The sequence below is a fragment of the Fringilla coelebs genome, assembly GCF_963513975.1.
Source record: "Fringilla coelebs genome assembly, chromosome: 4".
Lineage (NCBI taxonomy): Eukaryota > Metazoa > Chordata > Aves > Passeriformes > Fringillidae > Fringilla > Fringilla coelebs.
The window spans coordinates 44,066,568-44,081,007 of NC_140032.1; the positions used below are offsets into that span (position 1 = coordinate 44,066,568).

Consider the following 14,440-nt stretch of genomic DNA (forward strand, 5'->3'; position numbering starts at 1 on the left):
AAAACTCTGAAAGTTCTCAGTATGCTGAAAGGAATCCTGCAAAAATTGAGGAAGTATATACATCAAGGCAAAAATATTTTTTTTTATAAACAGAATTTTTAACCAAGAACTCATAGTTTAAAACAGGTTCTTAAACAGCTTTCCCATCAGGGGAGCAAGAACAAAACAGCTAAAAATTAAGGCCTTATGGGAAGACTCTGTTTTTATATTGCAAATATTATATGGTTTCAGTACATGCTAGACTAGATGACCCCTTGCCATTTCATGCTCCTGAATTTCAGGGATGATTATATCAGGTTCCTCCACAGATGTAACCAGAAATTTCATGAAGAGACTTTTAGCATCATTTTCTCCTTCACCTACAACAAAGAGGTAGTCCTAAAAATTAGCCAGTTTCCAAGTGAAATGGTAACAGGGTCAATCTCTCTATCCTCCAGATCACCTCTAAAACATTTCCTGTAGTAAAATACTGTTCACAAAATTCTACCTCACTAACCCTGCTATTTTTAATATATTTTCTTATTACTCAAAATTATTACAAGTGAGGGCTCTAAAGGAAGAAGATTTCTCCATAATTTGTAATTAATACTAACTTCTCTCCTGTTTGCTTCATACATTCATTGCATCTGGTCGTAAAAATAAGGTACCAAGTTTAATTTGTTAAACACATTCTCCCTATTTTTGTTTTGCTGTTTCATTTATCTGGGTAAATTTCCAAGTGGAGCCTATAATTATGTTCTTGACCAGACGGTCTTTTAGAATAAACAATTATTTTTTCCCTTGGATTATCTTCTTTAATTTGCAGCATAGCTTAAGAACTATTGTCACACACATAACAAAATAGGTATAGTCTAAATGACATCCTCATGTTTGAGATTTTCAAGTTAATCAGCCTGGTATTTTTATTTCCTTTTACTACGCATTAAATAATCCATCAGAGGGAACAGAAAAGAAGAACGGGGGAAAAATTAAAAGAGAAATCTCCCCTACCCAGAGTCCAAACTGAAGTCCTAAAGGTAAGCCACAGCCTCTACAGAAATAACTCTTTCCAGTATATGTGGGAAAGGAGTATGCAATAAGCATCTGTGGAGGGCCTTCAAGTGAACAGAATCAAGGGGGCATTGGGGGAGGGCAGAACTTCTCAGCATATTTGTTTTAAAGATTCCAGCATGCTTCCATCTAAACATCATGTTTTGTCTAGAACCACAAGCCTGAAATTGAAAATTGGTAAAAGAGACTGACACCAGAGCCAATGAAGAACAGACGCATGAGGGACAATCCCATTTCTGACATGGCTAGTGCATGTTTTCAAATATATGCTTAATAAAAAACTACACAGTAGTGCCATATTATCCAAACTTATTCAGTGTTTCAGCCTCAAAGTCCTCCGAGACTGGCTCAATGAATCTTTGTTACCACTACTGAGGCAGTCAAGAAAATTACAAGGGTCTGTTCTTTTGTAGGCTACAAACGTTCTTTTGTAGTCTACAAAAATTTCTCTATGATATGCAGTTAATGTGCAGGTTTTAAAGAGAAAGCACTCAGAACATGGAACGATTCCCTGAACCAACATATGTAAAAAAATCTGAATCTGAAACCTGAGCACCTAAGCTATGGAAGATGTCCAGAACCTAAGTATCTTTAGCTTCCCAAATAATTTGGAAAAAAAAAAAATAACAAAAACCCACATAAAAAAACCCCCACACAGACACCCCTTAGGTTAGAGTGCTAACACACAGTCTAGTATATGAAAGAACAAAAAGCAGAATAATTTAGCAAGTTCCAATTTTGAATCATCCTTTTTAATATTATTTTTAAAAGCCGTAATTAAATTAAAGAAGCATGGTGATAATCAAACTGAGAGTTTCCTGTAGTTGTGATCTAGGAGAGTCATATTAATCACACAGCATCACCAGTTTAGTATTGCCAGACAGGAAATAATACATCCAGGGAGTACTGACACTGGGATCTCTTTGCAGGCACTGACAAACCACTACTGCCAAGCACAGTCTTGCCTTATGTAATTTGGAAGAGCAAATATTGTGCTTTTGCATCAAATACACAGCTTTTTAAAAGCAGGCAACCAGGTAAAAAATAATACACATCTGCATTCTGTATCCTGGATGGTAAGGAGAGGGAACAGAGGGAGAGAGAGGAGATTAAAAGGTTCTGCCTTCTCATTTCTGAAAACTGAGACAGATGAGGAAAACAAAATGGTAGAAGAACTGCTCAAAAACTTTCAACAAGACACAAAAATGTTATATTTTATCTAATATTTTCTATCTCATATGATTTATATTCTGGATCACAGTATTCATACAAATAATTTGATTCATAATTATAGGAATATAAGAAAAAATATATATCTCAGCTCACATTGCTTGGATAGCCTCAAATTCTGTCCTAAAATGAGTATGGTGAGGCATGCATATTAAAAAGCTTTAGAACATAATCGATTCTTAGTAGTACCCTTCATTAATTAGGATGCTCTACTTTGTATATTGAGATCATCAAATCATGACAGACAGCAGTTTTCAATGTTTCTTCAGTCCACAGCAGAGCAGACTGTCAAACTTTCTTTTAACAGGCAGGTTACCAGGACATTCTCAGAATGACAAAACCCTTTTCAAGGATTTATACGTTCTCTCTCCCCCTGTTTTGTTTTTTTTTTTAACACAATTAATTTTGAGCTCAGGGTTATACCGCATTTTATTTGAGAGGAAAGTTGTCCTTAGAGACGGTATCACATCCCATGCATCTTAACCTACACCACTACCCAAGCTGGATATTATGAAAGATGCATAGCTTTGTGGTTTGGGAAATTCAAATTGCTTTCCTTATCTTTCCCCTTCATGTGAAAGCCCAAGAAAATAATCCTAGAAACCATAGTCCACAGATATATGAATCAATACAAATACTCCCAGTACCAACAGATACGATTCAAAACAGCAGATGGACTTTAAAATATTAAGAGGGAAGTATGTTCCGGTTTCATACATGCATTAATTAAGATAACAAACACATCACAGAGGTGATACCTCCTGGGAAATCTCCCTCTGTGAGCAACAAACCAGAAATCTTCTTAACTGCTAATTTTACATAAAAATGTGCCTATTTGCTTTTGATTTAAAGATCAGTTGACATTGCAGGACTTCCTCAAATCTTTGTTTTCCTTCTGCTATTCACAGTTTTGCCCAATAACATGCAGCTGAAATTAAAACCCTTGTTTAATGTCACTGTTGTTATCCCTATCATTTGGACAAGAAAAATCCTGCAGTGAAGAACCCCTTCTGCTTTGGACTGTTACTGGGCAAATAATTAAAGAAAAGGAATTAGTGTATTCAAATAAACACAGGCTACAAGGGCAGCACAATAGAGGGCTGTTAACAACATACAGCAGATTACATGAAAGAGTTTTCCAAATTTTCACTAGCACAAGCTGATTAAGTCTGTGTGGCAGAGAGCAGACTCGCACAGGTCTGGAAGCAGTAAACCCCCAGTGGCTTGGATGCAACACCACACAAATATGAAAAATTGTTTTCAAAGCTAATCCAGGCATCTTCACACTACATTTCCTTGTACTCCCTGTTCAAGGATTTGCTCCCGCAGAGCCAGTGTGGGTATAGCCATGCCCACAGTCATTTTTTTCATGTTATTATCTCTAACAGGGAGTTCTAGCTACTTTTCAACAGCCACAGTACTGCAAGTCTCCCTCATCTACTCCATGCAGGTGAAAAGGAAAAAGAAAAAAAAAAACAACAGAGAAAGAGGCATAATGTTCTGATATCTTTTGGATCCTCCCTGTCAGTTGAAATATAAAAGTAGGGATACCAAAGTGAATTCTCAGTACTGTGCTCTCCCTGGACTTTACACATCATGCTGCACCACAGTAACCATCTCTGTTTTGTACTCAAAGGATTAAAAAAATCACCTCAAAGTCATCTAGTCTTTCCCCCGTGCCATGGTAACACACACCATGTTTCTGTCACAACTCACAGCTGCTTTCATTACCTGTCCTTAAAATCATACACAACTTTTTCTGATATTATATTCCAATGCAATTCCATCTTACCAAGCAAGGAAAGAAAACACATCACTGTGAAAAACACTTTTATCTCATACACTTAGACAAACCCTCACTTTCTGATTTCTCTACTGTCTTCTTCACTTCTTCGAAGCTAAAATAACAGCTCCCAGTTCATTCAGTCATTCCTCCAGACATCCAGGTATCCTTACTGCTCTTCTCCAGACTCTCTCCAATGGGTTCATATTCCCTTTTTTTTTTCTTTTAAATTATTTTTTAATTGATTCCATCTTCAAAACATGACACTACATCAATATTGGCTGGAAAGATTCATTCATTTAACTTGTAGAACATATTTCTATTTACACATATGTGGTGCAGACACAGGATCCCATAACAAGAACTGGAAAGGTCCTTAAGGTCGCCTGAAACAAGCCTCAGAGAGAAGCATTTGGTCCTTCTGGCCTTCTCTGATTGCTCCCGTCAACCAGGAGGCAGAAATTACTTTAAAGAAGCCTTGCTGTGTTTGAAATAAGGAACTGTGTTACAGAGGTTTGCAACACAAACTTCAGTCCCAGTCTAAGAACCAGCTTTATTTAAAAAAACCCAAAACCTTCTAAGAGCAGAATTGAATCATTTTGATTGAAGATATTCTCTAATTTTATAATTCTATAGCAATGCTGACTCCTGTTACTCTTATTGTCCACTAAAATATATAAATCCTTCATGTATATATCTAAAATAAACCTCTCACCCCTAGACCAGATCACTATCTCATTAGGCCATTTCTAGGGAAAACAATGTTTTTCAAGCAGTTTAGCACTTGCCCACAGTCAATTCCTCCAGACATTCTTTAATAAGAATGAAATTTTGATGGTTACTATAATAGAGTCAAGCTACCAGAGGCCTACTGCTCCTCTTCTGTTAGCATTTTGAAAAGAGAAATTCTATTAGTCCAATGGTTTAATCCTAAAAATAAAATCATATGGGCTACTGCTTATTTCTTTCTCATCTTCTAGTGCTTTGAGAGGGTTTAATTCCCAAGAAAAATACTAGAACAGATAAAGATAAACAACTGAGTCTACAGTTACTCATTTCCACTTGCCCCTTGCCTCTGACACCTCTACAGACAGACACTACAATCCCTCTTCTCAGTGGCACAGTATTACACATACCCTCCATGAGTTAAGTAACTGCAGCAGCTCAAGGATTACATCAGCCAGCCCTTACTCCTTCTACAGTGTTTTTGTAACCACTTCAAAATTAAACTTCCCTAACTGCTCTAAAATTCATTCTTTCCTCACACCACCTTAGGGTTTTAGTGCTTGCTTTGGACATCATGTTCCCCTCCAAGTCCCACTATCGTTTATTAGACCTGAGGTGAAGAAACAAACAAAAAAAGACCTCAGTCTGCTTTGCATTATCTGTCCACAGCTCCACTAGTCAAACAGGAGCAAACCTGCTCTTTCTTTTTACTAACTTTCTATTTCCATAATGATTTCTCATTATTCTCTTTGAGCTGGCCATTCTGAATTTTTAATTGCATGTGTGCTTAATTTTTACACTTATCCTTGAAAATCCAGCTGAGAATTCCTTTCACTTCTTGCATTTGATGTTAAAGGGCTCACTAGTAGCCAAGCCAGCCTCTCCCTACTTTTCATATTTTCCTCTGTGGAAGAATAGTTTCAATTTCTGCATTAGCAAATGTCACAGACTCCAATATTCCTGCTTCTGAATAAATCATATTTTTATCTCAGAATATTTAAATGTACTTTGAATTATAACTGATTAGACCACATTGTCTCCTGACACCAAGCCCAATGCCAAGTGCTTCTAAAATGTTGCTGTTGACTTGATGCCTCTTTTTAATCTGAACTGTTGTTACTTTAAATGTTTGCAAAACAAATGCACACTAGTAAGAGAATATGCCTTGCTGCCAATACAACAAAATTTTATCCCCCTTGCTTGCTACAACTTTAAAATCAAACAGTAATGTTTCAGCTAACAAATGTAAGTTGCTTAAAACACTACTAGCAAAAGATACAATTTGCAAATAAGCATGCATTATAAATGCAGTCTTTGCTAAACCACCTCAGTTGTTACTCTCTGAACATTTTATTTTTTTTCTAACAATAAAGGTTCTTGTGAGAAGAAAAAAAAGTTCTCCAAGTTCAAGGATTCCACTGGCATCAAAGAAAAACAAACCTAGCCCTAACGAGCTAAAGCAAATTTTTCAAAAGAAACTCAATACTACTGTGTGTTCTGCTTTATCAACACCAGCAAGTCAGGAACCCATAAGCACTGGGCTGGCAAACATCACCTCTGTAAAAATCATGCCAGCAAAATATGCTGAAAGCAGATGAAACCACTGACAGCCATAAAAATCTCTGTGTTACCTGGCAGCAAGTTCAAGGAAATATCTTTTAGCGTTGTTCACCCTACTGTGACCAAAACATTAAGAACAGAATCACTGCAAAGGCAAATCGGTTTCTGTCCTCCATGCTTTTCCTCCACTCAAAATGTACTCTCACTTCACGCTTCTCATCCTATGAATATGTTTCAAGAAGCTGATAAAGAACTTTCTAATTGTTTACCTGAAACCACTCCAAGCAGACAAGCATAATTAATCTTAATGCAAGTCAGCAATTCAGATAGGAAATTATCCTGTTACACCTATTGCTGACTATGTGTTCTTATGTGTTCTCTGCTTCCGTGTACTGAATGGCAAAATGACCAATTAAAAGGAAGAAAGAAAATAAAAAAGAAAAAAATTCGCAATCCATACCAAAGGCATTCCAAGGACATTGGGTCATTTGAGAACAACATCAGAGCCCAAAATAAAAAGGAGCAGCACACACTTTTGTGAAGTTCTTTATGGTTTGCAGCAAAATTTTTGGCTGCTTAGCACCTGTTGTCACTTTACCTTGGTAAATTCCAATTCCACTCAGAGAGGAACAGAGCCTTCACTTCCAAAACAAATCCACATCATGCTGTGGCTGGGGGCATGCACTTCTTGCAAGTCCAGCACTGGAAAACACTGAGTTCCTCAGAAGTGGAGATAAACTTTTGACCTACACAGATTTTCTTACAGGAAAATGTGATTTATAACACTGAACTAAAACACATTAATGGCATGAGTGAAGTCTAAAAATGCCACCAGCGCGCCAAGAGGAAGCAGCACAGTTCTGTTTACTAAGAGTCATGGGTCCAGTGCAGCAACTTACTGATGTTCCACCTTCAACTTGTAATTATGAAAGGCATACCTCCCTACTCAGGCTTCCTTCTTCCCTTGTATAAGGTGTACATGTTTACAGAAGCACTACTCAGGATCATGCCAGCACAGTGATGAAGCAGAAAACCAAGTTATCTCTCCCTGTCAGGTCTGCTGTGTTGGGGCAGGAACCTGCCACAGCAAAATGAGGTAACAAAATTCAATAACAACCCATGCTATTTCTTGGACTTGGCTGCACAACTGTTTAACCACAGCTCTCTGACTAGTGTGTAAAAAACCTAAACATCTGAAAATAATTTAGTTATTACAATTATATAAACTGTTAATTGTTAATTAAACTAACTGAAAAGTGTAATATTCTCTTTTTTCCTGCTCAGGGGTATCTGAGGTTTTACAAAAGATTTTGTGAATGCAAGTGGGATTGATTCTTCAGTAGTTTAACTCTTCAACTGTTAGCCAACAGCTAAATTTAAGTTACAATCCAAAGGTTTACTGGAATATAAAGACTGTCAATACTTTAAAACTTTTATTTGTTTCACATGCTCTAGGAAATCCTTCCAATTATGAACTTGTTCAAGGCCATCATTTGATCAGTTCCACAGGCAACCTCCACTTGTATTGCTAGAATAGTCTTTCTATATAAAAACCTTCACAGAAAGAAATCCTACCCTTTGCCAATATACAACCCAGGCAACTTGCAAAAATGAGCTAGAATAAGAAGGATAATGGGCACAATTGTCTTTCAGAAATGGTTACTGACACAAAGAATCTAGCATGTTTTTATTACCACACAGCTTTCCTGTCTTAAAAAAAAAAAAGGACAAGTTCTTCTAAGGCATGCAAATGTTTAAATAAACAAAACCGTGTCTGTCATATGCTTGGAGACTACAGTAGAGGTGTAGAGGCACAAGGGGAGAAAACGTTTGACTGTGCTTCTAAAGCTAAATGGCAAAAACTACATTATAAGAATTTGCCTCATACTTTTACACTAATCTAGCTGTGCTATGTATGTTCTCACACAAAAAGTAGATAACACCATGCTCATTATGTTTAGATCAGAATCAACTGTCATGGTCTAACATTACTGTATGCATAGGCAATTCAGTATTGCATCAAAATTTGACCTTTTTTTTTTTTATGGAAAGGAAAAAGATAAAGAAGCCATTGATTTTCCAATAACTCACCACCCATGGCAAGCCACCACAGTTTGAAACATTTCAGAGCAAATTTTCCAACTGTTAGGAAAAGGTGCTACATTTGGTTCAGAGATAATCTGAGTCAAAGTCCCAACTACATCCTGGGCCTCCTGCATGCAGATAGTTATGACTGTGTCATGCTTCCAAACTTTCTTCTGCTAATTAAATGTAATCTCACTTGATAGCATAGGTAACACATTCTTAGATTATGTCTTCACATGCCTTGAGCCTGTATCACCACTCTCACAAGCTCTTATCTTACCTGCTCTGTTTCAATTCCACATGGAATTGCCTCACCTGGACATGCCTTTCAAGACCACCCTAGACAAGAATTTTTTAGCCACATGGTTTAACATGGAAAGCATTCTTATCACACCATCACTGAGTCCCTGACTGAGAGATACCTACCTGTACTAATAGGAAGTCTTATGATCAATGCCTGCAACAGAAAGTAAGGGAAGATTGATTCCCAAAGCTCCTCAGGAATCATAATGCTAACTTCAGCTGGTGAATGCTTCCTTACCATCACAGCACTTCTACAGTTAAAGCTGACTCCTTAAAAAGTACTGGTGTGTGTACACATGTGCTACAATGGAGTGATACTAAGCCAGAGGCACTTAGTGTACACAATCACAAGTGCATTCAAAACTGTTCTTTTAATTAATTAGAACCACAGAATTATTAAGGCTGGAAAGACCTTTAAGATCAGTAAGTCCAACCTGTGACTGAACACTACCATGTCAATTAAACCACAGCACCAAGCCACATCCAGTCATTTCTGGAACACTCCCAGGGAGGGTGACTCTACCCCTTCCCTGGATAGCCCATGCCTGTGCTTAACCACTTCTTCAGTGAAGAAATTCTTCCGAACGTCTGGCCTGAATCTCCCCTGGCACAGCTTGAAGCCATCTCCTCTGTTGTTGGTTGCCTGGAAGAAGAGATCAACACCCACGGGGTTACCTTTCAGGCAGCTGCAGAGAGCGATAGACCGGGTCACCCTTGAGCCTCCTTTTCTCCAGGCTACACACCCCCAGATCCCTCAGCCACCCCTCAGCTGGTGAAGGGTTTAGAGAGTGAGTCCTCACAGGACTCACTCTCTAAACTCTTCACCAGCTTCACTGTCCTTCTCTGGACATGCTCCAGAACCTCAATGTCCTTCTTGTGAGTGGCCCAGAACTGGACTAAGGACTTGAGGTGCAACCTCAGCAAATTGATCCAGGTCTAATTGACCTGATACCCATGACACAATAAAGTCCTAGCTCTACTATCCAAATAAAATAATAAGATCAGGAAAAGGCACTGTTTCTTGTAAGCTGTTTGCATGAGGTTTTAAAGATACGGACATTCTTACAGAGCATCCATACCAGCATCTACTTACAAGTCTTTATTTGGCCAGTATATTGCCAAAAGGACTGAAAAAAATTTCAGAATTTCTAGGCCACTCATACCCCAACTTCTGACTAGTGCAGACCTTTGTAGTCTCTTCTGGAAGCACCCCAGGGTTGTCTTTACTCAATACCATAAGAGCATCAGAAGTGCAATCATAACAGCATCAGCTGTTGTGTACTGCATTACCTGAAAAACAACCAAAAGCACTATTCTGCTAAGAGCCTTCCTTGGTGCCCTCTTTCCTGGTGCTTATTCTGATGCAGATACAGCGCGTGACCATTTTGTTGAGGTGGCAGCTATGTAGTATAAAACTGACCTATCCCATTAGGCTGAGAAGAGACCGCAAGTAAGGTAACAATGCCAAGCTGGCATATCTGAGTAGAAGAGTCTGAGAGCATAGTTATAAAATTGTTACCAAAAAGGATTACTGGAACAAGAGGTCAAAAAAGTCTTATTCTCAGCAGCACATAACAAGCAGCACAAACATGCCAACTACACTAAATATGCCATGGGAGAAAGGGAGAGAGAGAACACATCTCTCTCATGTCTGAGGGAAACTACTGCTCACAGTAACATCAGATCAGGATGTGGAGAATTACATCTTTAAAAAGTCAAGTATGCTACTCAGATATTATAGAGCTAAGCAAGATTCCCATCCGGCTAATTAAAATTTGGAGATCTTTTTCAATGAAACCCTCTGCAGGCATCAAAAAGCAGCATCTATATATAAGAAATAAAGATATACAAGGGAGGAACAGCAGCACTTGTGAACACATTCTTTGTTAAAAAAGAAGTCTTAAAATGATGTATATCAAAGTAATCTTAATAATCCTTCAATGTACAGTTTAACAGAGAAACTGATGCTTCAGATGGTACTGAGAGCCTGTAAATCTGAAGACTTAAGCTTGACAGGCATCAATGCATCATTATAATCTTTTTGAAGAGAAAACATAGCTATATATTTCCAAAACTCAGTTTCATTCCAGGATCAAATAAAACCACCTTAGCAGCAGTTTCTCCAATTTTGCTTCTCTTGGCTTCAGATTCTATGAAAGTTTGTATCCCATTTGGAGGAATAAAGCCCCAAAAATAAAACAAGAAAAACAACTCAAAGCCAAAACCCTTACAGAGTACAATCCAGTTTTTACCAGCACCACCATATAGTTTAGACACAGTAAAGGTTAAAGAAGAAAAAAAGGAAACTATGTACATAAAGCTAAGTTTCTTCCATGGGCTTTGTCCACACATTTTTAATCAATCAAATTGGATTCACTTATTTTTCAAAGCACATATTGTCAATCACCAATAAACAGACTAAAACAGCTGTTAGTGGAAGTCAATTGAAAACATTTGTTTTGATTGAGACAGATAAGAGGAAAAGGCATCTGGATGTTCCACAAGTTTCACCACTGCCATCCTCACATCAATATCTCACTGGTACAATCTTGCCCTCTACAATCATTTATACTTCACCTTATGGATTGTAAGTTTTTCTGTCTTTCCTTTCTCCCTTTGACCTTCCATGTTCATTAAAGCAGAGCCAGAGAGAAAGAAACAAATTACAGCATTAAAACCTAATTCTTAGATTAGTTTCAGATCAGGTGGACTCTTGTAGACACATACTCCAGCAGAAGTAAAGTAGCACAGATAATGTGACAACCATCATCTGACATCACTCTTTCAGGTATTACAACCCTTCCAATCAACATTTTTTCTAAAATGCTTACTTCTAGAAATTTTGATATAAAACCAGCCCCGGGCAGAGACATGGGTCTACACTGCATGACCTAACACTTATTGGTGCATGACCATACACCTTATTGGGGTATGAGAGATCTCTTTGAATGGATAATTTATTATCACCACCTCTTCTCTCTGAAAATGAAAACAAAACTAAGACCCCATGCTTCCCCACTAAGACGAGGCCCTAGATCCTTCTTACTGCTATATGGGAGAATAAAAACACTGTGGCACTAAAGGAAAATGTAACTATAAACTCTTGCACAATATCAGTTTCACATTGATCAACAGAAAATACCTAGGCAGAGAGGGCACTGGCAGATTCTTAAGTCACATTCAGTTCAATCACAAGTAATGGGGTGGCATACAAAATTACACAATTGGTTTTATGCATTTTTTTCTTCTTACTGTCATTGTATAAGATATGTTAATGTTAATCACAAAACCAAACAGCCCAGGGAAGAGAAAAGTCCGACTGAAATAAAAATCTCCAAATACCATCAAGTATGCCTTAGCCTTTCTCAGTTACAAGAAACCACATATCCCAGCCTGGCAAACTCCTACACTGGCAGGCTGGCCTTACGCATGACGTCCCAGAACACAGTAGGCACCTGCCAGCACCTAAGTATTTGTCCACGTGGAGCAATCTAATCATGTCAAGTTGCTACCAGCACCCTTGAGCAACAGAAAGGTTCACATGACCTTGCTAACAGCTCCCCAAAGATCAGAGAGAGCAACACAGTAATCACTTTGCCAGGGCACACTGCCTTCTCCCGCTATCCGGGCCCCGAAGTTGCCGAGACCTCTGCCTTCCTTTGGCATCTAAGGCAAACCCCAACATAGCCTTCGGTGATTCGGTGATTGACGCAAGGAGAAAGAAATAATCAATGTAAATTAACCTGTTAAAGCAGTAGTCCGAACACAAACTCGGCACACAGACACAGGGTCACGCCGGTGACAGCGCCACGCAGGAATACCTGGCACTCCGTTAGGCGTCACACTTGGGAGGAAAAGCCTTCCGGAAAATATCCCATGCTCTCACCTCGGCACTTGACCGCTCCCACAGCCCTGCGCGAAGCCTGGCTCCTCTCTCTCCCACAAGTCTGCGACCAACGCAGCCCAAGGGTCGCCCTACAAACCAACAGCGGAAAAGCCGAGCCAAAAAGATAAAGGGGATTAGGCGGGCATTACTTCCAGTGACCTATATACTGCCCTCAGCCCGCGGCGGCCCTGCGGCAGACGGCAGCTGCTCGGCCGGGGGTGACACCGGCCTGACAGCCCGCCCCGCCTGCCGACGAGGCCGAGCGGCGGCGCGACACCCCCGAAACTCGGCGGCCCGTCCCAGCCGCCCCCTCACAGCTCCCGTCCCAGCGGGACCGGCCCCTACCTGGCGCGGGTGGCGGCGGAAAGTTTCTCCGGGGAGGGGCCAGGCGGGCTCCACTCCCTCTCCGCCGAAATCACCGGCTCCGGGAAGGAAGGAAGGAAGAAAGGAAAGAGGGAGGGAGAGAGGGAGGGAGAGAGGGAGGGAGGTGGCCACCCAGGTAAATCGCCGTCCGCGACGGGACAGCGGGGCCGTCGTTAATCCCTCGGACGAGAGCGCCCTCACGGCCGCCCGCCCCGAAGGCTCCGTCCCCTCAGGCGGGCATCTTACCCCGCGCCCCCCTACCTCCCGCTCCCTCAGGGCAGGCGGCCCCCGCTCGGCACCCGCCGCCGAGTTTGTGTAAGTGAGGCCGGGCCGTGAGTCAGAGCGGCGGGGAGGAGCCGCGACCTGCCGGGGGAGGCCGGGCCCAAGGCGGCCCTTGCCGGGCGGGCGCCCGCCGGGAGACGATTCGGGAGACGGAGCCCGACTTGCGAAACGACACCCCTGCAATTAAGAAAGCTTCCTGCCATCTCTGCCTGCCTACATAGAAAAGCCGCAAGCCAGAAGTACCATTTTAAATCTACCTCGATCTTACAAATTAAAATTAGAGGTAGTTCCCTACTGATACAAGCTGCAAGGTGATCAGTGGCCTGGAGCACTTCTTTGAAGAGAAGCTGAGAGAGCTGAGGTTGTTCAGCCTGGAGAAGGCTCTGGGGAGATCTTGCCTTCCAGTACTTGGGAGCATCTCTCCCAAGCAGGAGCTGGGCCTTTTTAGTCCCGAGAAGAAAAGACTGGGAGAAAATCTCATTAATACATACTAATATGCTAAAGGCAGGTGCCAAGGGGATGGTGCCAGACTCTTTTCAGTGGTCCACAGCCACAGGACAAGGAGCAATGGGCATAAACTAAAACACAAGAAGTTTCACATCAGCATGAGGAAGAACTTTATGTTGAAGGTGGCAGAGCACTGGAACAGACGTCATGGAATCTTGTCTCTGGAGACCTTCAAAACCCAGAGGAGTTCCTGTGTCATCTGCTGGAGGTGAACCTGCCTTGGCAGGAGAGTTGGACTAGATGATCTCCGGAGGCCCCTTCCAACCCTATCAATTCTGTGATACTTGAAGTAGGCTCATAAAAAAGAGTGAGAGGGACCTTTAGTGCCATTATGGGTACATAATGATAGGACAAGTGGTAAGGCTTTAAAACTAAAAGAAGAGAGTTTTAGATGAGATTTTAGGAGAAATCCCATATTCAGAGGGTGATAAGGCACTGCAGCAGGTTCTTCTCAACTCTGGATGTTCCCTCCATGGAAGTGTTCAAGGCTAAGTTGGATGCAGCTTTGATCAACCTGGTCTAGTGGGTGGCATCCCTACCCATTGCAAAAGGTTGGAACTGGATAATCTTTAAGGTCTCTTCTGACCCAAACCTTTTTGTGGTTCTGTAACACTATATACTTCTTATTTTTAAATACCTCGCTGTTACTGTGATAGACTACTGTG

The 14,440-nt window shown here is 40.7% G+C and overlaps 1 protein-coding gene across 1 annotated transcript in view; it reads right to left on the reverse strand.

Moving 5' to 3' along the window:
• The window catches only part of FHIP1A (FHF complex subunit HOOK interacting protein 1A), a 76,934-nt gene extending 64,256 nt beyond the window's left edge, over nt 1-12,678 (reverse strand). The window contains exon 1 of the mRNA XM_084204445.1: nt 12,624-12,678. The gene's annotated coding sequence lies outside the window, so the exon portion shown is untranslated. The remainder of the gene's footprint in view (nt 1-12,623) is intronic.
• Nucleotides 12,679-14,440: the final 1,762 nt, after the last annotated feature.